Source organism: Belonocnema kinseyi, chromosome 9 (genome assembly GCF_010883055.1).
Source record: "Belonocnema kinseyi isolate 2016_QV_RU_SX_M_011 chromosome 9, B_treatae_v1, whole genome shotgun sequence".
NCBI classification, from domain to species: domain Eukaryota; kingdom Metazoa; phylum Arthropoda; class Insecta; order Hymenoptera; family Cynipidae; genus Belonocnema; species Belonocnema kinseyi.
In genome coordinates this window covers 117118672-117146628 of record NC_046665.1, presented here as the reverse complement: position 1 = coordinate 117146628, position 27957 = coordinate 117118672, and the positions used below count along the sequence as shown (strand labels likewise).

The 27957-nt window shown below is 24.3% G+C and overlaps 1 protein-coding gene across 1 annotated transcript in view; it reads right to left on the bottom strand.

Annotated features, from left to right (window-relative positions):
* Window positions 1–27957, bottom strand: part of LOC117180918 (facilitated trehalose transporter Tret1-2 homolog) — an 889009-nt gene that overhangs the window by 840523 nt on the left and 20529 nt on the right. Inside the window, exon 2 of the mRNA XM_033373546.1 lies at window positions 26133–26180. The gene's annotated coding sequence lies outside the window, so the exon portion shown is untranslated. The remainder of the gene's footprint in view (window positions 1–26132; window positions 26181–27957) is intronic.

Below are 27957 nucleotides of genomic sequence, written 5' to 3'. Positions count from 1 at the left end.
AATGTGAAACTTAGCATGATTTGAATGAAAGTGCGAAAACCCATGTAAAATACGAACATAAAAATGACTATATCTTGAAATCAGATCACTCTCAGGAAAAATTCTTTTAAGGGGTTATGAGACCTAGTTAGATGAATAAAATAAAACATATTAGAGGCCAATCTGTAGATGGCCCAAAAACCGGCCTTATTGACCCTCCTCTTTTTTGGTTGACTATTCTTGAATTTTATTCAAAATTTGTCTTTTTTTGGAAAAAATTGTTTAAAAATCGTCTTTTCTGGTACTAAATTAATCCTTTTGTTTAAAAAATCATATTTTTTATTTGAAAATCTAAGGGAATCTCTGCTAGAGTAGGTCTTCAATTTTTTAATTTTTTAATGTGAACATTAAGCTTTCGTTTAAAATGCATATCTCGGTGCTGATAATTTTGTTGCTGAAATATTTTCTGGATGAAAACACTTTTTTTTAGTTGTCTTCTTGATTTAAAAATTCACCAATTTTAGTACCATTTTTATTCTTCTTGGACAAAAATGCAAATACTTGGTCGAAAAAAATCGAATTTTTTTTTAAGTTTTTACTTTTTGATATTAAAATTCACTTGCTTTAGCAGAGATTTCTTTTTTCTTGGTGAATAATGCAACTGTTTGGTTGAAAATTAAACTATTTTGTTAAAAATGTATATTTTCGGGTTGAAAATTTTACTGTTTTGTTTAAAATTTAACTACTTCCTAGAGAATTGACTTTTTGTTAAAAATTCAAATTTTTAATGTTAAAAGTCAGTTAAAATCTTTTTGAATGAAAATTAAATCCTTTTTGGAAATGTTTCTTTTTCATTTAGAAATTCACCTGATTTATTAGAATTTCCATTTTATTTCCATTTCATACTTTATCATTAAAAATTCGACTATTTAGCAGAAAATTAACTTATTGTTTACAATTCTTATTTTGGAGATGGAAAGTTAAATGAAATCTTCCTTGGATGAAAATTTAACTCTTTTTTAAGATTTAAAAAAATTAATTTTTTTAGAAGATCGTTCTCTTGAAAAAAATGCAACTGTTCGATTGTAAATTTCGACTGTTTTTTGAAAGTTAACTTTTTTGAAATTGATTAAAAAGTCATATTTCTTCTTAGTAAATTAATAGTTTTGTTGAAAAATTTACCGTTTTAATTAAAAATTAATCATTTTGGTTAAGAATTCTTAAATTTCATAAAAATTCGCCTTTTTTGGTAGCAAATTAATCTTTTTGTTTGAAAATCTTTCAATGAAATTCAAATTTTTATTTAGAATTCTTGAACTTTGTTTAAAAATCGTCTTTCATGGTAATGAATTAATCTTTTGGTTTAAGAACATTTTTTTATTTTAGTTGAAAATTCCACTTTTAGGTCAGGAGTGCTTGAATTTTGTTTAAAAAAATTTCGTTGTGTAGAAAACTAAAATTTTTGTTTAAAATTTCATCTTTTTGGTTAAAAATGTAACATGTAGGTTTTAAAATTGAACCAGTTTCTTAAAAATAAAAAGTAAATTTTCTTTCTTTCTTAAAAAGCAAACTTTAGTTGAGAATTTTTTTGGTATTAGATGAATTCTATTGTTTAAAAATTCTTATTTTTCATTTTATTTTAAAAATTCTCTTTTTCCTCAGGAAATTAAACGTTTCGTTAAAGAATTCATCTTTTCTAATTGAAAATTCAACGTTTTGGTTAAGAATTGTTTAATTTTATAAAAAAATCGCCTTTTTGGTAGTGAATTAATCTGTTTGTTTCTTGAATTTTGTTGAAAATTGGTCTTTTTAGTAATAAATTATTTTTTTCGTTTAAATAAATCATCTTTTCTACTTGAAAATTCCACTTTATTATTAAAAAATGCTCGGTTGAAATATCGGTGTTCGGTTGAAAAATTCGACTATTTTTTTTTTTTAATTTATCTTTTTACTTTTAAAATTCACTTGCTTTAGCAGAAAATCCATCGTTCCATTTTTGTGCTGAAAAGTCAATTAAAATCTTTTCGGATGAAAATTCACCTTTTTTTGAAATTGTGTCTTTTTTTATTTAAAAATTCACCTGCTTTAGTAGAATTTTCGTATTTCTTGGACAAAAATGCAATTCCTTGATTTTAAAATTTAACAATCTTGTTCGAAATTAATACTTTTTGGTTAAAAATTTGACTATTTAGCAGAAAATTAACTTATTGTTTACAATTCTTATTTTAGGGCTGGAAAGTAAACTGGAATCTTCTTTGGGTGGAAATTAAACTATTTTTTTTTTAAATTTTCTTTGAATTCATTTTTTTAGAAGATTATTTTTCTTGCAAAAAATGCAACTGTTTCATTGAAAAAGTTGATCTTTTTGATTTTAAAAATCACTAGCTTTAGCAGAAATTTCATCTTCCCTAATTAAAAATGCAACTGCATTCTTGAATTTTATTAAAAATTCATCTTTTTTCTTCGCAAATTAGTCTTTTTGTTAACAAATTTATCTTTTTTAAATAAAAATTTAACTTTTTGGATCAGAACTCTTCAATTTTATAAAAAATTCGCCTTTTTTGGTAGTGAATAAATATTTTTGTTTAAAAATAGTTATTTGTTGAAAATTCAACTTCTTGATTCAGAATTCTTGAATTCTGTTTAAAAATCGTTTTTTATAGTAGTAAATTAATCATTTGGTTTAAAAATATTATCTTTTCGCGCACTCATTGTTGTTTACTTAATATTGAGAAATAATGTTTTCAGCATTTTTCTACAATTTTTAAATTCTTCCACACAATTACAGATATAAGAAAAATAAAATTATGGACAAAACTAGAAAATAATGGATTTTTATTTTTAAGATCTTAGCGAAAATTAAAATCTATTTTTCCTCAAAATTAATTTAAAGAAAATATGTCAAACTATTTTTAAATTTGTCTAAAAGTTATCTTTTTGATTTTTAAATTCACTTGCTTTAGCAGAAGTTTCATATTTCTTGCTGAAAAATGCAACTGAATCCTTTAATTTAATTAAAAATTCGTTTTTTCCTTAGTAAATTATTCTTTTTGTTAAAAAATCCATCTTTTTAAAGTTTCTGGTTGAAAATTCTAATTTTTTGTTTAAAATTTAATTGTTTCCTAGAAAAATGATTTTTTATTTAAAATTTATAACAGTTGCATTATTAACCAAGAAATATGATATTTCTGCTAAAGCAAGTGGATTTTATTATCAAAAAGATAAACTTAAAAAAAGAGTCGAATTTTTCTACGAAACAGTTGCGTTTTAATAATGAATTTGAATTTTCAACTTAAAAAATGATTTTTTAAACCAAGAAAATAATTTATTACTAAACAGACGAATTTTTAATAAAAATTCAAGAATTCTCATCCAAAAAGTTGAAATTTTAAGAAAAAGAATTTTAAACAAAAATTATAATTTACTGCCAAAAAATACGAATTTTTTTATAAAATTCAAGAATTCTCAATCAGAGTTGAAGTTTCAATTAAAAAAGATTAATTTACTAGGAAACAAGACGAATTCACAACAAAATTCAAGAATGATCAACCAAAAAGTTGAATTCACAACTGAAAAATAATGAATTTTTTAACAATAGAATTAATTTATTACCAAAAAGATGAATTTTTTAAAAAAAATTTAATTTTCTACAGAACGAAATTTTTTTAAACAAAATTCAAGCACTCCTGACCTAAAAGTTGAATTTTCAACTAAAATAAAAAAATATTCTTAAACTAAAAGATTAATTCATTACCATGAAAGACGATTTTTAAACAAAATTCAAGAATTCTAAACCAAAAATTTAAATTTTCAACAAAAAATATTTTTAAACAAAAAGATTAATTTACTACCAAAAAAGGCGAATTTTTTATCAAATTTAAGAGTTCTTAACCAAAAAGATTAATTTTCTATTAAAAAAAGTGAATTTTTCAACAAAACGATTAATTTACTAAGAAAAAATATGACTTTCAAATAAATTTAAAAAAATTAACTTTAAAAAACAGTCGAATTTTTCAATCGAACAGTTGCATTTCTTTCAAGAAAATTATCTTCTAAAAAAATTGTAAACAATAAGTTAACTCTCCGCTAAACAGTCGAATTTTTAACGAAAAAGTATTAATTTCTAACAAGATTGTTAAATTTTTAAACCAAAGAATTTCATTTTTGTCCAAGAAAAATGAAAATTCTACTAAATCAGGTGAATTTTTAAATAAAAAAGACACGTTTTTAAAAAGAATTTAATTTTAATTGACTTTGAAACAGAAAAGTAGGAATTTCAAATAAAAATTAAATTTTGTAGAAAATATTTAAATTTAAAAAAAAACAGTAGATTTTTAACCAAAAATTATTAAGTCTTAACAAAATAGCTTAATTTTTATCATAACAGTTGCATTATTTGCCAAGAAAAATGAAATTTCTGTTAAAGCAAGTGAATTTCATTATCAAAAACACAAAACTTTATGTAATATTCGATTTTTTTCGACCAAGCAATTGCATTTTAGTACAAGAAGAGTTAAAATTTTACTAAAATTGGTTAATTTTATTAATCAAAAGACCAATTTTCAAAAAACTTACGATTACTGGTACATTTACTTTAAACGAAAATTTTTTTAAACAATTTATTTGTTTCATTTTTTTTAAATAAAAATTCAGATATGTGGTAGAAAATTCAACAATTTTAATAAAAATTTATCCTTTTTGGTTGAAAATTACTTATTTTTTTTAATTACAAATTCAATTTTTTTCGTAGAAACTTATTTTTTGTTTAAAAATTCATGTTTTGATTGTGAAAAGTCAACTAGAATCTTTTTTTACCGAAAATTTATCCGTTTTAGTAGAAATTGCATTAACTTTTTCTCATAAAAATGCAACTTATTGGTTAATAATTTATTATTCTTCTGTGCTTGATTATTAAATTATTTTCTTTGAAAGATTTGGTTGAATTACTTTGTTAAGAAATCATTTTTAAAAGATTTATATTTTTTTTAAAAAGGTAAATGTAACTTTTGCATTTTTTTAAAGTTGATCTTTTTGAGTATAAAATTCTCCTTTTTTGGAAATGAAAGTAATTTTCTTGGTTTGAAATGACAGGTTTGTTTTTCATTAATTTTAGATTGAAAAATTCCTGGAAATTTAAGGTTTACATGATTTTCAGTAGAAATCCAAAAATATTGCTCCAGATTTCATTTCCTCATCGAATATAATTTAAACGACATTTTATGGAAATTTCATATTTTTGTGAACCAAAATTTTTGTTTATAGTGGGTTGATTAAAAAATTGTTTGTCTTCTTTCACCTTCAAGACGTGTGAAGGAGAATAAATAGAAGTTTAATTTAAAACGAGGCTCATTTAAGTGTATTTAAAGTATGTAGAATATTTTGTTTAAATAAAATTAAAAACAGTTTATAGTGTCTAATTTAATTATTTTTAAATAAAAATGTATCCATTATTTTTATCATCAACAATCGCGCAATAATTGTTATTTACTTCCTGATTGGTTGCATGCTGCGTTTGTTTAATTTTCATGAATTTTATAAATCCTAATGTACAAATAAGGAACTTAAATTCTAAAAATTTATTTCCAAATGAGAAACTTCAAATTGTAAATAATTCTCTAATAATAAATGCCAAATAATGGGTAAAATAAGCCCAAATTAATTATTACATTTCATAATAAAAATGATTTCTGAATGTTTTTAAACATTATTCATAAAAGAGAAAATTTTGATGTTAATTATTTTTTAATAATTATAAATAATTATGCTTAGAACATTTTTCTAAAATTTGTCAATTCTTCCACACATTCATAGATATAAGAAAAATAAAATTATGGACGAAACCAGAAAATATCCCAGTTTACGAAATTTTTAGGCTGCGTATGCGTAAAGATAAAAAATGATCAAATTTTTAAACAAAATACACACTTTTGAAGGTTTGAAAATAATAGATTATTGTTTTTAAGATTCTAGCGAAAATTTAAATCTTTTTCTTCCTAAAAATTATTTTAAAGAAAATATTTTAAAATGTTCTAAATGATTTAGTAAAATTTCGGAAAATAATGTCGAAGATTTCAATGTCAACATTTTTCCATTTTGCTGGAACAAATTTTTTTTAAACCGAATAAGTTTAAGAGATATTTGCAAAGTTTTCGAAGTATAGACAAATATATTTATTGAAAACTTTACAACATTTATTTGAAGAGAATTTTTGTAAATATATTTGAACTCTCCAAAAGATTTCCAAATTAATCAAAACAGGATCTGGAAAAATTCCAGAAAATTTTTATTAATTTTTTAGAATTTTTTCAATTTTTTAGGAATAACTCAATCATCTTAAACGATATTTAGATTTTTCATTCGTAAAAACTTAAAATAAAATGTAGGTTTTTCTAGATTTTTATAGGATTCATAATTTTAGTTAAATAATGCTCTCTTTGGTAAAAAATGTAACTATTTTGGAAAAAACTCATTTTTTTACTTGAAAATTAATCTTTTTCATTGAAAATCCATGCATTTTGTTAAAAATTTATCTCTTTTTGTAGAAAATAAATCTTTTTGTTGAAAACAAAACTTTTTGGTTAAAGATTTTAAACTGTAATTTAACTATTCCATTTTTATTCAAATTTGCTCTTTTTTAGTTAAAAATTTAAATTTTCAGTAGAAAATTAAACTATTTGGTTGCAAATTCAACTGTTTGGTTTAAAGTTGAACTTCTTTGTTGAAAATTTATTTTTTTATTTGCAAAATAAACTAATTGTTTGAAAGTTGAACTCTTTTGTTAAAAATTTGTTGTTATTGTTGAAGATTTATAGCTTCAGTTGAAAATTTATCTTCTTTTTTAATAATTACCCTTTTTGGTTGAAGATTTTTAACTTGCTAATTTAAGTATTTCATTTTTTCTTGACATTTGCTCTATTTTAGTTAAAAATGTATATTTTTCAGTTGAAAATTAAACTATTTGGTTGCAATTCCTACTGCTTCGTTGAAAGTTGAGCTCTTTTGTTAAAAATCAATTTTTACTTGCAATTAAGCTACTAGTTTGAATATTGAAATCTTTTGTTAACAATTTTTTGTTATTGTTGAGGTTTCATTATTTCAGAAAAAAAGATCTCTTTTTTTTAATCTGTTTGGTTGAAGATTTTGAACTAAAAATTTAACTATTCCATTTTTTGTTAAAGTTTTTGCTTTTTGAGTTGATAATTTAAATTTTCGTTAATTATTAAGCTTTTTATTTAAAAATTAATCTTTTTCAGTCGAAAATTCAAGTTTTTTGTTCAGAATTCTTGAAATTTGTTAGATATGCGTTTTTTTTCGTTAGAAAATTAAATTCTTTATTTCCAAATTCATCTATTTGGTTAAAATTCCAACACCTAGGTTTTAAAGTTGAACTACTTTCTTAAAAATTAAAACATGCTTTCTTAAACATTAAACTTTTTTGTTGAAAATTTTGAAATATTATTGAAAATTCGTCTTTTTTGGTTTAAAAATTAATCTATTTGTTTCAAACTTCTGTTTTAGTTGAAAATTTAACTCGTTGGATTAGAATTTTTGAATTTTGTTAAAAATCTTCTTTTTTGCGTGTAAATTAATCTTTTTGTTTGAAATTTCTTCTTTTCAATTGAAAATCCAACTTTTTGGATAAGCATTTTTGAATTTAATTGAAAAATCATTTTTGGTTCACAATTCTTGAATTTTTTTAGAAATTTGTTTTTTTTTCTGGTCTTACATTTAACTAGTTTTTACATTTGAACTACTTTCTAAAAAATTTAATAAATTCTTTCTTAAAAATTCAACTTTTTGGTTAAAAATTTTGGAATTTGATTGAAAATTCGTCTTTTTTGGTAGTAAATTAATCTTTTTCTTTAAAAATTCTTTGTTTTAGTTCAACTTTTTCTTTAAGATTATTTCTATTTTGAGAAACTTTGCTCTTTTTTAGTTGAAAATTTAAATTTTTATTAAAAAATAAACTATTTCGTTGCAAATTAAACAACTTGTTTGAAAGTTGAACTCTTTTGTGAACAATTTCTTCTTTTTTGAAAATTAATCTTTCAGTTGAAAAATTTATTATTTTTGATGAAAATTAATCCACTTAGTTGAAAATTTACCTCTGTTTTTTAAATTCTCTATTGTGAAAAATAATTTAATATTTCTAACCGCAAATGTTTTCAGTTAAATATTCATAATTTCAGTTAGAAATTAATCTCTTCCGGTACAAAGTTTATTTTTTTGGCTCAAAATATTGGTCCAATAAATTTGTATATAAACTACTTGCTAAAACGCTCAATATGTTATTCTTGAAATGAAACATAGATATAAAATTCTAAAATTTTATTATTCTGAAACTAATAAAATTTTAAAACATATCGTTAAAAACCTTAAATTAAAAATTATTCTAAATGCATCTCAAAACTAAAATTTTAAAGGGACCTCAATCTCTGAAACTTCCTACCGCCGCAATCAGATTTTTATTAGAATTAATCGCATTCTGAAAATTTTGCCAGAGGAGTGAGAAACTGCAGAAAAACTCCTGAGTGCAGCCGGTTACGGGCAGAAGAGTTTATTTAGGTTTCACATCCTCCATGAATGTATCAATGTTTCGAGCCCAGGCCTTAACGCTAGAAAATAATAGATTTTTTTAATTCACCTAAAAAATAAACTGAAACCTTTTAAACCAAACTATCCCAAGTTTGGATTTAATAGATATAGATGGAATTACAGTAGACTCTACGACACTTCTCTCTAAGACACTTCTCATTTTCCTATTTCCCCTTCGTTCGCTCGCCCCCACTCCTTGCCTCATATCACACCGCACAAGGCAGCATACCTTTTGTTTTGTAAAACTTTTTACCAAGTACCTTAACCTATATTGTGAGATTTTTTCAAAATAGAATCTCAATGGAGCCGCCAACAAAAATACGTAAAAAAAGTGAATGGCTCATTGCTGGAACAAAATCAAGTATACTTTAAGCAATTCAAGAAGGAGAAAAAGTACTCGAAAAATTTCAAACTTTGCATCGGTAATTATTCTTGAAATTTCAAAAATTTGCGTTCTGATATTAACAAGTATCTTCTTGAACATCAAATTAAATTGAAATTTAAAAATTTTAATTATGAATTTCCCTCCAAAAAGATTTTCGTTTTGGTGCCACTGAAGGGAAGGTTTCTTTTCACCGAACATACTTGACAAAGCTGTACGGCGCTTGAGAGCTTTTGAATTCGCGCGCGCGTCACGTGGCTCTCGCGTGTCGCAGGGGAGGGGGTATTCTGACACTTCGTGTTCGCTTCCCCTACAGCCCGAAAACGCGAAGTGTCGTAGAGTCTACTGTATCTGGAAACTTACACATTTTGAATCGTGCTGCAAATTTTGTTATGAATTGCGTGTGCAATATCTTCGATTACCCCTTTTGATTGCCGAGGGCAGAACGTGTTGACCAATTCTCTAGCTTCTTTAAACAGGTTGCCATCACCTCGGCAACCTTCAGCCCTTTTAACATATTTTTGTGTTTTGAATTTTAGATAAACTTCAAGATAATAATCTCGTAATGGATTCGACGGATTATACAAATTGTAAATGTGGCAAATTCGTCTGTAATTAGATGAACTAAGAATAACGCCAATAGGTTCGTCTACATACATTTCTTCAGGCTCGTTACCCAAAATGTTGCCAGAATAACCTGTTCATTATAAAATTAAGACATAACTGATTAAATATTTATCTCTATCTTAAAAAGTCTTTTAAGGCCCTGTGATGAGTATAACAGCTGATCAAGTCAACCCTAAGATCAATATTTTTTCACCCATATTGAAAAATAAAAGTTTAAATAACGCGGAAAGTTTTTTCGGGAAATGTTAATAAATATTAAAGGATCGTTTGTGGCCTTGCAAATAGTTAGACGAAGAAAAAAGTTTGTTTATGCAAATAATGATTATCGACGGACACATTTAGGTTTTACAGCAGAAGTTTGACTTTTAACTTTCTCTGACGGTAATCATGCAATCTGTTTTACCTACAAACCCCTAGAAGTTCGAAGTTGTCTACTAGCTGCGCTAGTGCTGCTTTGACACAGCTGATTCCACACTGATACGTATGTCAGACCAAATATGTTTATTTGCATTTCAAGTGCAAACATTAGTTTTTGCTTTATTTGTGCATAATGTTCGTGAGCGATTTTTGCTGTTTTGCCCCACTTTGATAAATTTAAACCTCATAACTAGCCCATTGACAACATTGCAAATTGCTTGCAGGGTTTGAAGACAGCACGGTCGGTATTTCTCCAAAATAGATATTAAAAAAAAACTTTTTTCACTATTCTAATTGCTTAGGACCAGAGACACATTCTTGCATGCCTTCTATTTATCGTGCCAAATTTTTAACACGATATCTCATTCCATGTGGACGTAAGTTGGGAAAGAAAACTTCCACTGGTATTTTCTTTAAAAAAAATTTTTTCCCAAAATTTCCACCGGAACAAAGCAGAGACATGGACTTTATTACCACCTCTTTCATTTCCGAAACTTTCAGAGCAATACCTGATTTCGTTAAGACGTGGGTTGGGAAAGAAAAATTGAAGACCAGGTTTGGTCACGTGACCCTCTCGTCACATGGCCTTAAATGACTCTAAATCTTTACAGCAAATCTCCGAGATATTATTTATTTGATGACTGAATCCATTTCAAATCAGACAGGGCCCTACAATTAAAATTGCAGAATCGCCCGTGGACGAAATATGTTGTTTCTTAGAAATATGTTGTTTTTCAAAAAACCCGATTCTTTTTCTTTAAACTTTCGGTCTAATTGAGCCGCCGGACAGTAGGAGAAAAAGAACATTTTTTAGACAAAAATCGTCTGACAGTACAATTCCTAACGAATTTTTCTTTTTCTTTTTTAAGATACACTTAACTATGAAATTTCTATTTTGACTTAACAGAAATTCGTTATTTAACAACAAACTTACAACTTCTTATTGCTAAACTTTTTCATGAAACCATTTCTTCTAAGACTTTGAAATTCATTAAAAAAGGTCATGAATCAATGTAAAAGCTAAATCAAAATAATTTATTAGTGAGTAATAGTAACAAAAATTTTTTAAATAATTTTGTAAAAAAATTATTTAACATAAGTCATTTTTTCGTGATTTGCAGTGATTTGCTAATTTTGACTTATAGCTTTTGCATATAGTATTTAAGAAAATGATGTGCGCTCATAATAAGTTAAGAATAGCTAATAATTGCCAATTATTTAAACAATCTTTATAAACAAATGCACAATTGGACAATATTTTGATGAAAAGGCTTGATTTTTTTGCGGAATCAACTTAAAATGTTTTCCTTAAGACTCCTTGCTATCATATTTTTCATAGTGACCAAAAAATGTGAATTGTTTAGATAATTTTTATAAACAAATGCACATTGCGACCATTTTTTGATGAAAAGGCTTCATTTTTTTACGGAATCAACTTGAAATGTTTTCCTTAAGACTCCTTGCTATCATATTTTTCATAGTGTCCAAAAAATGTTAATTATTTAAATAATTTCTGTAAACAAATGCGCATTTTGACTATTTTTTTCATTAATAGGCTAGATTTTTTTCGAAAATAATTCGAAATATCTTGCAAAAGAATCTATGCATTTGTTAATAGAAATTGTTTAAATAATTAACATTTTTTGGTCACTATGAAAAATATGATAACAAGGAGTCTTAGGCGAAACATTTTAAGTTCGATTCCGCAAAAAAATTCAAGCCTTTTTATCATAAAATGTTCAAAATGTGCTTTTGTTTATGAAAATTGTTTACGTAATTAACATTTTTTCGTCAATATGAGAAACATGGTAGCAAGGAGTCTTAGGAAGAACAAGATATTTTGAATTAATTTGGCAAAAACATCAAGCCCATTAATGAAAAAAATGGTCAAAATGCGCATTTGTTTACAGAAATTGTTTAAATAATTAACATTTTTTGGTCACTATGCAAAATATGATAGCAAGGAGTCTTAAGGAAAACATTTTAAGTTGATTCTGCAAAAAAATCAAACTTTTTCATCAGAAAATTATCAAAATGTTCATTTGTTTATAAAAATTGTTTAGATAATTGGCAATCATTAGCTATTCTTAATTTATTGTAAGCATACACCATTATCTGAGATACTTTATACAAAATCTATAGGTCAAAATTAGCTCATCATTACAAATTACGAAAAACTGACTTGTGTTAATTAACTTAGAACATTATTTAAAAATTTTTCGTTACTTCAACCCACTAATAAATTATTTTTAGTTAGTTTTTACATTGATTTATGACCTTTTTTTAATGAATTTCAAGGTCTTAGAAGAAATGGTATCATGGAAAAGTTTGACAACATAGAGTTGCAAGTTTGTTTTTAAATAACAATTTTCTGTTATTTCGAAATAAAAATTGCGCAGTTAAATATTATACCTTAAAGCCTTACGGTCAATTCTAAAAAAAAGAAAAATCAAAATCCGTTAAGAATTGCATTGTCAGTCGATTTTTGTCGAAAAAATGTGCTTTTTCTCTCACTGTACGCCGGGTGCAAGAAGCAGCCCAACGCTCGAGCACGCGGAAAATTATTGTCCGAGCGTCTCAAAAACAGAAAATTTTCAAAATGTAAAAATCATTTTTTTCATTATTTTATTTTCGATTGTAATAGCGTCCATCGTCTCCTTTAAAAATCCGCAAAAAATTGAAAAAGGTTAAAAATTAACAAAATGGCAGCGGTTTTTCTGAAAACATTAAAAATCTATTTTCTCAAAAACCGTACATTTTAATTTTTTTTCAATTTTTGTTTTGTTTGGAACTTGTACTTTGGTAGGGAAGATATCTTGTAAGTTTGATGCTTGCTAATTAACTTTTGTAGCCAGGAGAATTCTTTTTTTCACAAACGAATTTTTTACTTTTTCTTCGAAACAATGATAAATACGAAAAAATGTTAAGATAAAAGTTTTCACGTCTAAAAAAGTTCTACAAAAAGCGTCTCTTCTTCTCTTGCAATATTTTTCATAGTTTAAGAAAAAAATCAAAAACTACATTTTACAGAAAAAAAATTCCCCTAGCCTCAAAAATGGCTTAGCTCTCATGATACGGTGAAGATTCCTTTCTTTTATTAGTAGAAACTTTTAAAACATATTTAGAAAATTGAAAAAGGTGTGTTTTTCCCGAAATTATATTTTTTTTTCAAAATTTGAAGAAAATAAAAAAGATTTTCTTAAAAACCCTAAATTTTTTATTTTCATAAATAATTTTGTTTTCAATTTCTATTGGTAAAAGGAAATCAGCATCATGCGGGCTAAGCCATTTTTGTGGCCGGGAGAATTTTTTCCTTAAAAAATGTATTTATCATTTTATCTACTGAAATGCTCAATTTGGAATTTTCGAAACAAAACATTCCCATCAAATTCAAAATTTTCATTATTTTTGAATTATTTAAATATTCAAACATATCGTGAAAAACGTTTAAGTTTAAAATTATTCCGAAAGCGCTCACATTCGGAAAATTTGGCCAGAGGAGCAAGAAACTGCAGAAAAGACTCCTGAGCGCAGCCAGTTTCTGGCAAACGAATTTATTGAGCTGACAAATTAGTATGAAAAAATTCTTTAACATCCGTGGTGGAGGAATATATCTTTTTGAGTAGAAATTTAACTTTTTGTTTAAAATTAATCTATTGGTAAAAGAAAATCAGCATTGTGCGGACTAAGCCATTTTTGAGGCCGGGAGAATTTTTTCCTTAAAAAATGTAGGTTTTGAAGTTTTTTTCTTAAACTGTGAAAAATATCGCAAAAGAACAATTGGAAACTTTCACCTAAACATTTTTTCGCATCTATCATTGTTTTCCAGAAGAAGTAGAAAATTCGTTTGTATCAAAAAAGAATTCTCCCGTCTGCAAATGTTATTTTGCAAACATCAAACTTACAAGATTATCATTATGAAAGTACAAGTTCAAAAAAAATTGAAAAAATGTAAAGTTGGCGTTTTTGAGAAAGTCGATTAATAATTTTTTTTAGAAAACTCGCTGTTATTTTGTTAATACCCATAACTTTTTAGGAAAAATTCCGTTTGCAAATCGGAAAAATACGTATCGCCTAATTTTTGCTAAGAAACAAAATATTTCACTCACGTCTGATGATGAATAAAAACACACAAAATAGTTTTTAAACTACAATAATCCGACTGCAGATCATTTTTATTACGGAAGAATCTTTTTCTGTCTCTCTTTCAATTTAAATCCCCGTTTATCATTTTTTTAGTACGTTTCCAGATGATGAATATTTTTTCTAGAAAATTAATCTTTTCGTTTAAAAATTATTCTTCCTCACGAATTCTTCTTTTTTAATTAAAACTTCTACTTTTTGGTTGAGAACTCGTGAATTTTATTTAAAAAGTCGTGCTTTTTGGTAGTGAATTAAACTTGTTTGTTTAAAAACTTTTTTTTCTGAAAATCAACTTTTTGGTTTAGAATTCTTAAATTTTGTTTAAAAATCTTATTTTTTAGCTATAAATTATTCGTTTTGTTTAAAAATTCATTTTTTATTTTAAGATTCAACTTGAGTTGATTTTCAGAAAAAAAAGTTTTTAAACAAACAAGTTTAATTAACTACCAAAAAGCACGACTTTTTAAATAAAATTCACGAGTTCTCAACCAAAAAGTAGAAGTTTTAATTAAAAAAGAAGAATTCGTGAGGAAGAATAATTTTTAAACGAAAATTTTATTAAAAATTCGTCTTTTTTGGGAGTAAATTAATCTTTTAATTTAAAAATTCAACTTTTCGGTTTATAATTCTTGAATTTTATGAAACATTTGTTTGTTTTTTTTGTGCTAAATTAACCGTTTTATTTAAAAGTCGTCTTTTTCGATCGTAAATTAATCTTTTGGTTTTAAAATTAATATTTTTTAGTTGAAAATTCAACTTTTTGGCTTAGAATTCTTGTATTTTGTTACAAAAATTTTATTATTTTAATTTCAATTTGATTAAAAATTGGTCTTTTTTGGTTAACATTAATCTTTGTACGTATTTAAAAATTTTCATTATATTTCAATAATTTGAAAGGATTCTAACGGATTTTTCTGCTAGATTTTAATAATTTGAAAGATTCCAAAGGATTTAAAAAGTTCCAAGGGACTTCCAAAAATTTTAAAGGATTTGAATCACTGATGGGTATTTTAGAGGATTCTAAAGGATGTTTTTATTCTCAAAAATTTCGAAAAATTTTCAAGAGGTTCAAAATGTTTTGACAGATTTCCAAAGATTTCAAAGGATTTAAAATATTTCAGAGTATTTCAAATTATTTTTAAATTTCTAAGATATTTAAAAAGTTTCAATAGATTTTCAAAGAATTTAAAGGATTTCAGATATTTTTTTACATTCAAGGGGATTCTAAAGGATTTTAACAAATCTTTCAATAATTTGAAGCGATTACAAAGGATTTTATTTTTATTTAAAAAATATCTAAAGAATTTCAAGCTTTTTAGAAAGTTCCAAGGGACTTCAAAAGATTTTGAAGGATTTGAAACAATTAAGGGTATTTTAAAGGATTCCAATGATTTTTTAGTAGATTTCCATAATTTGAAGGGATTCCATGGATTTTTTTTTTCAAAAATTTTGAAGAATTGTCAAGAGTTTCAAAATGTCTTAAGGGTTTTCCAAAGATTTCAAAGGATTTAAAATATTTTTAGAAATGTTAATAAATTTGGAAGATATTTAAAAAGTCTTAGTTGTTTTCCAAAGAATTCAAAGGATTCGAAATATTTTAGGGCATTTCAAAGAATTCCAATGATCTTTAATAGATTTCAATAATTTAAAGGGATTTCAAAGGATTCAAACGATTTTTTTTTCAAAAATTCAACTTTACAATATTTCGTGGAATCATTGGAATTCTTTGAATTACTGGAGTTTACACTTTTCGAATTTGTGGCATTCATAAAATTCGTGGATTTCTTTGAAATCGTGAAATTATTTGAATTTATAAATTCGTAGAATTTTTTGAATTTGTGGAATTTCTTAAGTTCCTGTAATTCTTTTAAGTCGGACAATTCTTTGAATTCCTTGTATTATTTTATTTCGTGAAATTTCTATAAAAATATGAATTGGTGGAATTAAATAACTTCGTGAAACTGTTCGACTTTGTGAAATTCTTTGAATTTGTGGAATTCCTTTAAATTTTATAGTTATTTGAAGTTGTGAAACTCTTCGACTTCTCAGAATTACTTAAATTCGTGGAATTTTTTGAATTTTCAGAATTGTTAGCATTTTCAGAATTCTTTGAATTTGCAAGATTCTTTAAAGTTGTGTAATTCTTTAAATTCGTGAAATTCTTTGAAATCTTTGAATTTTTTTTGTAATGCATTGAATTTCTTGCTTCTTTGAATTCGTGAAAAAAGGCACTTATCTGGTTGGTTAGACTATGCGGTTAAAAATTTAACAATTCAAACAAAAATTAACTATTATACATGGGAATATGAGAAAATGTGGTATTGTATAATATGAGAAAATTTAATATGGTATACTATAAGAAAGTGTGGTATGGTACAATATAAGAAAAGATGGTATGGTGTAATATGAGAAATTGTGTTATATTATCATTTGAAAAAATGTGGAATGGTATAATATATGGGAATATGAGAAAATGTGTTATGGTATAATACAAGAAAGTGTGGTATTGTATAATCTGGTAAAATATGGTGTGGTATAATATGAGAAAATATGGTATTGTATAATGTGCGAAAATGTGGTATGCTCTAATATGAGAATATGTGGTATCGTATATTATAAGAAAATGTGGTATGGCATAATATAAGAAAGTGTGGTATGGTATAATATGAGAAAATATGGCATGGATTATAAGAAAATGTGGTATGGTATAATATGAGAAAATGTGGTATGGTAAATTGAAAAATTGAAGATTCTTTCAGCAATAACTTTAAATCTACAAGATTTGTACTCACAAATTATAAGTGAGAACAACAGAGGAATCGAGATCTTCATTTTTTATTCTTTTCCTCCTTAGTAAAAGCGAGAATTAATTCGTAGACGGAGCAAAATAATTTTATTTCCTGAGATTTTTCTACTTGTTTTTAGCACGGGTTTATATTCCTGTTTGAAGTAACGTATTAGAAGAAGAAAATCGAGAAATAAACAATGCTAAAATATCCGTGCCCTAATGTTTGATGAAAATACAAAACTTTGTGTCTCACATGAACACAGGATTAGACGTGTTGACTAAGAGATATTTCTTTTCTGTTTGAAGTCATTAAATTTAATTTTGTATAAATGCTAATATTAGCTTATTTTAAATTTCGATGTACATTCCAGACAAGATAAGCGAATCTCTGCTAGAGTAGGTCTTGCAGTCTACAATTTTTTATATATTTCGTATAATTTTTAGTAAATTATTGAGAATGGTAATTTACGCTCTAAGAAGTTTTAATTATTTATTTAAACATTTCTGTTTGAAATTTTATACATTTAACAAATTTTTTGAAAATTAGTGTATTTTTGGAAAATTCTTCTTTTTGATATTTTATTAAACATTAATCTTCCTGATGGAAGAATATTTTATTTTGGTTAGAAATGTAACTTTTTCTGTGAAATTCATCTTTCTGTTTGAGCATTCAAAAATTGTATTAAAACTTCGTTTTTCAGTCGTTTCATTCAACTTCTTTAAACTTCATCTTTTGGTAAAAAAAATCATTTTTCATGTTCAAAATGAATTTTATTTGTTAAAAATTCAACTTTTCATTACTTTGTTCAATTTTTTCAAGATTCACCTCTTTGATTGATTTGGTTTTTTGTTTGAAATTCTTTCCTTTTAGTTAACTTTTTTTATCCGAAAATTTAACTATTTCATTCTTGGCTCCAAATTTATATTTTCTAATTGAAAATGCGACTAGTTGGAAGAAAATACATTTATTTTTATAAAACTTCGTCTTTTTGGTTAGCAAATTAATCTTGTTTGTAGAAAATTTATCTTTTTCTTTGAAGATTCAACTATTTTGTTGATTTTTCTTTGTGATTTTAACTTTTTTTATTTAAAATAAAAACAACTTTGGATTGAAATATTGACTGTTGCATTTTGTTGTTGTTCAAAATTTGTCTGTTTTGGTTAAAAATACAACTACTTGGTTAAAATTTGAATTACTTTGTGAAAAAATAATATTTTTAATTGAAGATTTATAATTTTAGTTGAAAAATTATCTGTTCAGTAATAAAATAAAACTATTTTATAAATAACTCATTTTTTAGTCAAAAGTTCAATAAATTATTGAAAACATCTCAGAAAATTTTATTGAAAATTTAACTACTTAATTAAATGTTAACCTCTTTTATGGAAAACTCATCTTCCTTGTTGAAAATTTCTAACTAAATATTTAACTGTTCCATTTTTTTGTAAATTTTCTCCTTTTTAGTTGAAAATTTATATTTTTCAGTAAAAAATTTAACTACTTGGTTACAAGTTGAACTTCTTTGTTCAAAAATTGTTTTTTTCTTTGCAAATTACATACTGGTTTGAAAGATTGACTGTTTTGTTTAAAAAAATTGTTTGTTGTTGTCATTTTAGTTGCAAATTTATCTTAGTACCTGAAAACAAACAATCCTTTTCAGACTTCTTTCAGTCTTCTTCAGTCTTTTTTAGTAATAAATTAATCATTTTGTTTAAAAATTCACTTTTAGTTGCAAATTTAACTTTTTGGTTTCGAATTCTTCAATTTGGTCAAAAATTCGTTTTTTCGGTACAAATTAATCCGTTTGTTTAAAAAATTATATTTTTGGTTGCAAATTCAAAAAGTAAGTTTTAAAGTTGAACTACTTTCTTAAAAATGCAATTTTTGGTTGACGATTCAAAATTTTCGTGAAAAATGCATCTCGTTGATTATAAATTGAACTATTTTGTTGAAAATTCCTTTTTTTGGTTTAAAAATGACTTTGGTGATTCAAAATTTACCTATTCCATTTTTGTTCGCAAATTCAAATTTTTGGTTGAGAGTTCTCGTATTTTGTTGGCAATTCGTCTTTTCTGGTATAAAATTAACTTTTTTTATCAAAAATTTCATATTTTTTATTTGATAATTTAAATGTTTGATATAGAAAATTCGTCATTTTGTCTTGAAAGTTCAATAAATTATTAAAAACATCTCAGAAAATTTATTAAAAAATTTACCTCCTTTTATATAAACTTATTCTTCTTGTTTAAAAATTAATCTTTCTAATAGAAAAATTAACGATTTCGTTAAATTTTGACCTATTTTAGTAAAAATTCATCTTTCTGGTTGAAAATCTTTAACTGTACAGTTACCTCTTCTTTTTTGTTTAAAATTTGCTCTTTTTTAGTTGAAAATTTACATTTTTCAGTAGAAAATTTAACTACTTGGTTACAAGTTGAACTTCTTTATTTAAAAAATAATATTTGCAAATTAAATGCTGGTTTGAAAGATTAACCGTTTTGTTAAAAAAATTTTTTTGTTGTCATCATTTTTGGTAACAATTTATCTTTTTGTTCAAAAATTCCCTTTTTTAGTTGCAAATTCAACTTTTGGTAAGGAATTCTTTAATTTTCTTAAAAATTCTTTTTTTTTTGGTAGAAAATTAATTTTTTGCTTAAAAAATAATATTTTTGATTACAAATTCACCTCTTTGGTTCGAAATTGTACTGTTTTGTTGTAAATTACTTTGTTTGGTTTAAAAATTACTTTGGGAACTGAAAATTTACCTATTCTTTTTTTGTTCGAAAAATCAAATTTTTCGTTGAGTTTTCGTATTTTGTTGGAAATTTGCCTTTTTTTTGTATAAAATTAACTCTGTTTATGCAAATTTCATATTTGATAATTTAACTTTTTTGTATAGAAAATTCGTCATTTTGTCTTGAAAGTTCACTAAATTAGTAAACAAATTTCAGAAAATTTGGTTGAAAATTTATCTCCTTCTATAGAAACTTAATCTTCTTGTTTTAAAATTAATCTTTTTGATTGAAAATTTAACGATTTGATTAAATTTTAACCTATTTAATTGAAAATTCATTTTCTTTTGTTAAAAATTCTTTTTTGTTGTTGAAGTTTCATCATTTAGTTGAAAATTTATCTTATTCTTTGAAAAATAATATTTTTGGTAGAAGATTTATCATTTTATCTACTGAAATGCTCAATTTGGAATTTTCGAAACAAAACATTCCCATCAAATTCAAAATTTTTATTATTTTTGAATTATTTAAATATTCAAACGTATCGTGAAAAACGTTTAAGTTTAAAATTATTCCGAAAGCGCTCATATTCTGAAAATTTGGCCAGAGGAGCAAGAAACTGCAGAAAAGACTCCTGAGCGCAGCCAGTTTCTGGCAAACGAATTTATTGAGCTGAAAAATTAGTATGAAAAAATTCATTAACATCCGTGGTGGAAGAATATATCTTTTTGATTAGAAATTTAACTTTTTGTTTAAAATTAATCTTTCTGGTTGAGAATTCAACAATTTTATTAAAACTTCGTTTTTCAGTCGTTTAATTCAACATGTTGAAAATTCATCTTTTGGTAAAAAAGTCATCTTTTTGGTTGAAAATTAATGTTTTTTTTTTTTAATTTTATCTTTTTTGGTAGAAGATTAATATTTTCTCAGTGAAAAGACCCACCTTTTTGACTAAATATGTAGCTATTAGATCAGAAATTAATCTTTTTTTACTGACAATTCTACTACTTTGTTCAGTTTTTTTCAAGATTCACCTTTTTCGTTTGAAAATTTTACTTCTTTGTTGAAAATTCGTTCCTTTTGTTTAAAAATTGTTTTATCCGAAAATTTTACTATTCCATTTTTGGCTGATTACTTATATTTTATAAATTGAAAATTCAACTACTTAGAAGAAAATTCATGTATTTTGATTTTAAAAATCGGCTTTTCGGTTAGAAAATTAATATGATTTGTGGAAAATTTATCTTTTTTTTTTTTGAAGATTCAACTAATTTAATTATTTATTTTTTATTAATTCAACTTTTTTTTTCTTAAAATAAAAGAATTGTGGATTGAAATATTGACTGTTTAGGATTAATCATTTTCTTTTTTGACTGAAAGTTCAACTTCTTCATTAAAATTTATGTATTTTTTTTTAAATTATATGATTATTATTTACATTTTTTTTAAGAATATTGCATATATGGAAATTAATCTTATTGTTTGAGTCTAAGTGAAACGCTTAAGTTTTCAGTTTAAAAAATTAACTTTCAATGAAAAAAAAATTGTTTAACTAAAGTGATGAATCTTCAAGTTGAATGGCTGAATTTGATACCTATAAAAAAGATAAATCTTCAACTAATAAGATTAATATTCAAATATGCAATTTTTCAAACAAAAAAAACACCATTTTTAGAGGAGACAATTTTTCAATCAAATATTTAAATTTTGAAGTAGAAAAAATCAGTTTTCAACTAAAACAATTAATCTTCAACTGAAATAGTTGAATTTAAAAAAAAATAATAAAAAAGTTAAATTATCAATCAAAAATTAAATAATTACGTTTTAAGTTATGAAACCCAAGGTTGAACCTCAAAATTTGAATTTTCAACTAAAATGACAATTTTTCAAGAACAAATTGAATAAGTAGATTTTTAGTCAAAAAATGAATGTTCAACCAAAAAAAGCATGTTTAACTAAAATTATGGAATATTCTACTGAAATAGTATTTTCAGTTGAGAAAAAAATTATTTTCAAACAGAAAAGAAACACATTTCCAACAAAATAGTTAAATTTTCAGTACAATAATTCCTTTTCAGCTAAAGAAAAAACAAGTTTTTAATAAAATAACTCTTTTTTCAACTAAAGAAATTAACCTTTAATTAAAATAATGAATCTTCGATTAAAAAATTAATTTTCAACCAAAAAGTTTTTTGATCAAATGATTTATTTCTATCGTAAAAAATGAATTGTAAGCTAAAATTATAAATATTCTTGTGGTACTTGGATTTTAAACCAAAAGGAAGAATTTGTAAACTAGGATTAAATTTCAACAATAAAAATTATTTTCGACAAAAAAAGAGTCGATTAGATGAATGTTATACCTACGAGGAAAATAAATTTTCAACCAATAGGATTAATTTTATATAAAAAAGACGAATTTTCCACGAATTGCGTGAATTTTTAAAAAGATAATTTTATTTTTTAATAAAAAAATATATATATTGAACCAAATAGTTGAATTTCCCGCTAAAGATCTAATTCCTAATCCCAAAAAAATTCCAAAATTAATTTTTGATTCGTATCCTATCCCTAAGTGCCCTATATGAAAGATTCCGAATAAAATCTACAAAAACATTTTTTTATGGGAAATACAGAGAGTTTCATTTTGGATTTTCAAAATTTTTTTTCAGTTTTAAATTTTCCATCGATAATTGCAATTATTCAGAAAACTTTGAAAAAATCCTTTAGTTTGAATCACTATTAGGTTAGTCCAGATATTTACTAATTCAAAAGTGGAAAACTAATTGCTTGGTAAAAAACAATTATTTTGAAATGAATAGAATAACTAAAAGAAAGTTTTAACCACGTCGAAAATAAAAAATAGAACAATTTAATAAAAGGACATGGTGGTTTAAAATTGTTAGCTCTAATGAAACAATAAGTAGGTCATATTTTGAAGGTTTAAAGGTGACTTAGACTGTGTCCGATTTAAAAACATAGTCCTCAGATTGTTTGAACAAGTTAAGGAAAATAACCTCAGGGTCTTCTTACGCTACTTTTCAACAGATTTCTATTTTTTATTTTCGAATCTTTGTCGATTATAAATTTTATTATTTTCAAGAAATTTAATTCTGGTAATTAGGGGTTTCTATTTATAACAATGGTTACAAACACTAAAAAAGAGAGTTTATCAACAATGAATAATTGTTTAAAAATTGTTTTAAATTCATATTTTTTTTGTTAAAAATTCCATTGAAATCTTTTTGGATGAAAATTAAAACATTCTTTTTTCCTTTTTGTCTTTTTGATTATAAAATTCACCTGTTTTAGCAAATTTTTATTTTTCTGGAAAAAATCCAACTGTTTGTTTGAAATGTTAACAATCTGATTTCAAAATTAATCTGCTATAGTAGAAAATACATCTTTCTTCGATAAAATTACAACTATCTGGTTGAAAATTCAACAATTTTTTTGGAAAGACATACTTTTTGGTTGAAAATTCTGCTGTTTTGAAGAAAATTCAACTTTTTGTAAAAAATATAGTTTTTGTTGAATTTTTTAAAAATTACCTTTTTGATTTAAAAGTTCATCTGTCTTCGCAGAAATTTCGATTTTTTCAATAGAAATCCAACTTTTGCTTAAAAATTTTTCTTTGCTTGAGTCAGCGGAAAATTGTTGAATAAAAAAGCTCATCTTTAAAAAATACAACTTACATTTTCAGTTAAAAAAATTAATTTGAATCAAAACTAAAAAATACTTTTCACTAAACAGTTAAATTTTCAACCAAAGACATAAGCCTTCAATCAAAAATATTAATTTTTAACGATTTAGTTTACCTTTTGCACAAATAGTTGAATTTTTAATTTAAAAAGATTAATTCATAGTAAAATAGTTAAAGTTTCAACCAAAGAGATAAATTTTAAACTAAAAATATAAACCTTCAAGAAAAATTAAATGATTTCTTAACAAATTGATTAAACCAAATGTTTCAAAGAAAATATTTAAATACTCAAGCAAAGAAGAATTTTTAACCAAAAAGTTGCATTTTTATAAAAAAAAAACGAAATTTCTTTTAAGACAGATGAATTTTCAAATCGCAAAGACAAATTTTTAAAAATAGTTGAATTTTCTTTTTAAAAAGATTTTACTTGACTTTTCACGATTAAAAGATGAATTTTTAAAGAAGAAATAAGTTCCTACGAAAAAAAATTATTTTCAATCAAAAAGACAAATTTCTGTTAAAACAGATGAACTTTTAATTTGAAAACAATAATTTTCATAAAAATAGGTGAAGTTTCATCCAATAGAGGATCCATTTAACTTTTCAAGATGGAAACATTATTTTTTAAGAAGAAATGAGTTTCTATGGAAGAAATTGAATATGCGATCCAAAAAGACGATTTTTTTTCAACAAAAAGAATGAAGTTTTAACACAATAGTTAAAGTCTCTACCAAATATTTGCATTTTTTACTTTCACTTTTTTTTAAGTTGAACTTTCTTCCAGAAGAGATTTCAGTTCATTTTTTTACACCAAATATAAATTTGCAACAAAATGTAAATTTTCTACGAAATAATTAACTTTTTAACAAAAAAGTATAATTCTTAACCAAAATGTTTAAGAAAAAAATTTTTGTTTATTTTCATTTTAGAAAATATTTTAGTACTCTTTTCAAAATCGAAATGTTAAATTTGAACAAAAAAGTAGATTTTCTACAGAATAAGTACATTTATAACAAAACTGAAGAATTTTCAAGAAAAAAGTATGATTTTTTCAAATTGTCGAATTTTCAACCAAACAGTTGAATTTTCATCCAAAAAAGATTCCGGTTTAGTTTTCAAGCTAAAAATATGAATTTTTTAAGAAAAAATAAGTTTCTACAAAAAAAATGGAATTTTTAATGCGAAAAAACAAACCCATTCAACCAAAAAGAATTGATTTTTTACAAAATAATACCAAAACAGACAAATTTTGAATAAAAAATGACAATTTTTTTTTGAGTTGAACTCTCATCCAGAAAATATTTCAGTTTACTTTTCAATACCAAAATAAAAATTTTAAACAAAATGAAAGAGAATTTTAAACAATACCTATAAATTTTAAACAAAATAATTTAATTTTTAACTAAACAGTCACATTTTTATCCAAAAAAGATTAAATTTCTCTTAAAAAAGATCATTTTTTAATTGAAAAAATTTTTTTTCAAGTTGAATTTTCATGCAGAAAAGATTTCAGTTCTCTTCTTTAAAAAAAAATATTAAATTCAAGCAAAAAAAAAATTTGTACGAAATATTTAAATTTTCAACAAAACAGCAGAATTTCCAACCAAAACAATAAGTTGATTTTCTGCTAAATAGTTAAATTTTTAATTAAAAAGTATGACTTTTAACAACATTGTTAAATTTTCAACCGAACAGTTGCATTTTTGTCCAAGAAAAATTAAAATTCTACAAAAATAGGTTTATTTTTAAATAAAAACAGAGAAATTTTCAAAAAAATAATTGACTTTTTATCCATAAAGATTTAGATAGACTTTTTAACACAAAATTACGAATTTTAAATAAAAAGGAAATTTTCCAAGAAATAGTTGAATTTACATCGAAATATTTTTTTATCTAAGAAAAATGCAAAATTTCTACTAAAAAAGATGAACTTTCAAATAAAAAGGACAACTGTTCAGAAAAAATATTTTCCATCCAAAAAAGATTTCGGTTGATTTATCAGCAACAAAATTAAACAAAAGGTTATTAAACAAAAGACAACTGTTCAGAAAAAATATTTTCCATCCAAAAAAGATTTCGGTTGATTTATCAGCAACAAAATTAAACAAAAGGTTAATGTTCTATGATCATAGTTGAATTTTTAAAGTTATAAGAAAAATTTTCAAGAAAACCAAAATTTCTCAACCTATTTTGGGTGACAATTTAAAAAAATAGAGCATTTTCAAAATTTTTGACACGATTATTTTCAAGCTTTAAAAATTCGGTTGATATCGCTCTGTAGTACCCAAGAAGCCGAACAATTTATTCTCACCACTTTTTTCGATAAAAAGAAAATTATCAGAGTTATAACCTTTTCAAAATTAAAAAAAAAACTAAACTGTAAATTTTAAGCCAAACAAGGCCCAATATGAAAATAAGTCAAGAGAAGAAAACTATCGCTTTTTGAAGGCCCTACAAGATTATTTACAACAACTTTTTGAATTTTATTGAAAATTCCAATTTTTACCCCGAAAAACATAATAAAAAATTCCATTTTGTGGTCAAACTATGCAAGATACGAGAAGTAAAAGAAAATTAAATTTGTATAATTTTCCATAAAAAAATTGCAATATTATTTTAAAGGGCGTGAATTTAAATAAAAAATATATTGTTCAAAATCCTGTGAATAAATTTTTATAAAAATTGAGCAAGAGCGTTTATTAACAATAAAAAATATTAATAATAATAGCTTCTACTTTTTCTACATTTTTTCTACTTCTTCTTACCTTTTCAGCAAAAGTATCTCGGGGGCATGTTAGTGAGTGTTGACTGGACTGTAACATTAAAGATAAAGTTTCTTTCAGCCAAATAATATTTTTACTTCAACCAAATAATTATTGCGTTGAAATAAATGTTTATTTGTTATAATTATTTCAATTTTGTTGATAAAATAGATCATTCCCTTAAAATAAAAAAGGAAATAATTATGTAAACACATTATTTTATTTTCATGCCAACTTTTCAATAGTGCCGCTCTCAATAGTGCTGTTAATCTTAATCTGTTCTCGGAGTCTACTCCCACTCCTGCTACATTTTCAGAATTTCTTGATTTTTCCCTAAATAATTTTTCATTTTCTTTATCATTAATATTCGTATGCCAGCATTTTAATTTTGTAATATTTTTAACATAGAATCATTTATAAACGGAATAAAACAATATTTCAGATGCAAATTAAAAATTTGGAACTAAAAAGATAAACTTTCAACAAAAAAGTCTTATAGTCTATAATTCAATAAAAAAAGATGAAATTTATTTAGAAAAAAAAAAGAATTTTATTACCAAATAGACGAATCTTCAACAAACAAAATTGTTTATTAAAGAAATAAATAAAAGTTTATCGAAATTGTTGAACCTTCAAGTCAAAAGTGGAATTGTCTGTACAAAAATGGAATTTTCAAACCAAAATATGACTTTTCAACAAAACAATAATTTTCCACGAAACAAATGCCTTTTCACCTAACAAAACTGAAATTTTAAACACAGAAAATAATTTTTTTTTTGACTAAAAAAGGAGAATTTTAACTAAAAAATATCAATTTAAAAAAAATAGAAAAGTTACATTTTCATTTAAAAAATTAATTTTAAACCAGAAAAAGGTTTTTCCAATAAATAGTTACATTTTCTGTCAAAGACACAAACCTTTAGTAAAAAAAAGATTAACAATGTAGTGTAACTTTTACCCGATTAGTTTAATTCTCAATTAAAACATATTATTTTCAACAAAATTGTTAAACTTTCAACTAAAGAGATGTAGTTTCATTTAAAAATATAAATCTTCAAGAAAATAAATATTTCTTAACAAAGTGATTCAACCAAATATTTTAATAGTGCAGCAAAAAAAATGTTTGCTGAAAATGTATGCTTTATAAGTTGAAAATTCTATATTTAGTAGAAAATTAAAGTATTTTGTTATGAAGCCGTATATTGGGTAAGAAAATTAATTTTTTTTTTTTTGAAAATTCTTCTTTTACGTTTAGAATTTAACTATTCTGTTGAATATTAGTTTTTTCATTTAATTCATCCGGTTGAAAATTCGTCTTTTGATAAAAAAATCATCTTCCAACTGTCTTTCAAAAAATGTGTCTTTTTGGATCGAAAATTAAACTGTTTTTGGTTAGATTTTATTCTTTTTCGGTACAAGAGCTAATCAGGTCTTTTTTTAAAAATTCGTCCCATTGGAAGTTTTGAAAGAATATAAAAAATTTTCAAAAGAATTAATAAAGAATTTCGAGGATTTGAAAACAATGTTCTTTAGGTAATATATTGAAGTTTTTTCAAAATATTTTGAAAGGTTTCAAGGTAATAAGAAATTTTGTTAAGACACCTGGGAATGTTGAAAATGTTTCTTTTTTAAGATTAATTTTCAGAGGATATTTAAAAACATTATAAAGCATGAGAAAAGATTACCAAAATTGACGAAAATAAATCTAAATGATTTTAAAACGATTTTAGGAATAGTTCGAATCAGTTCGAAAGATATTTAGGCATTTTTGGAAATTTTCAAGAGATTGAGAATATTTTTAAACTGAAAGATTTCGAAATAATTATAA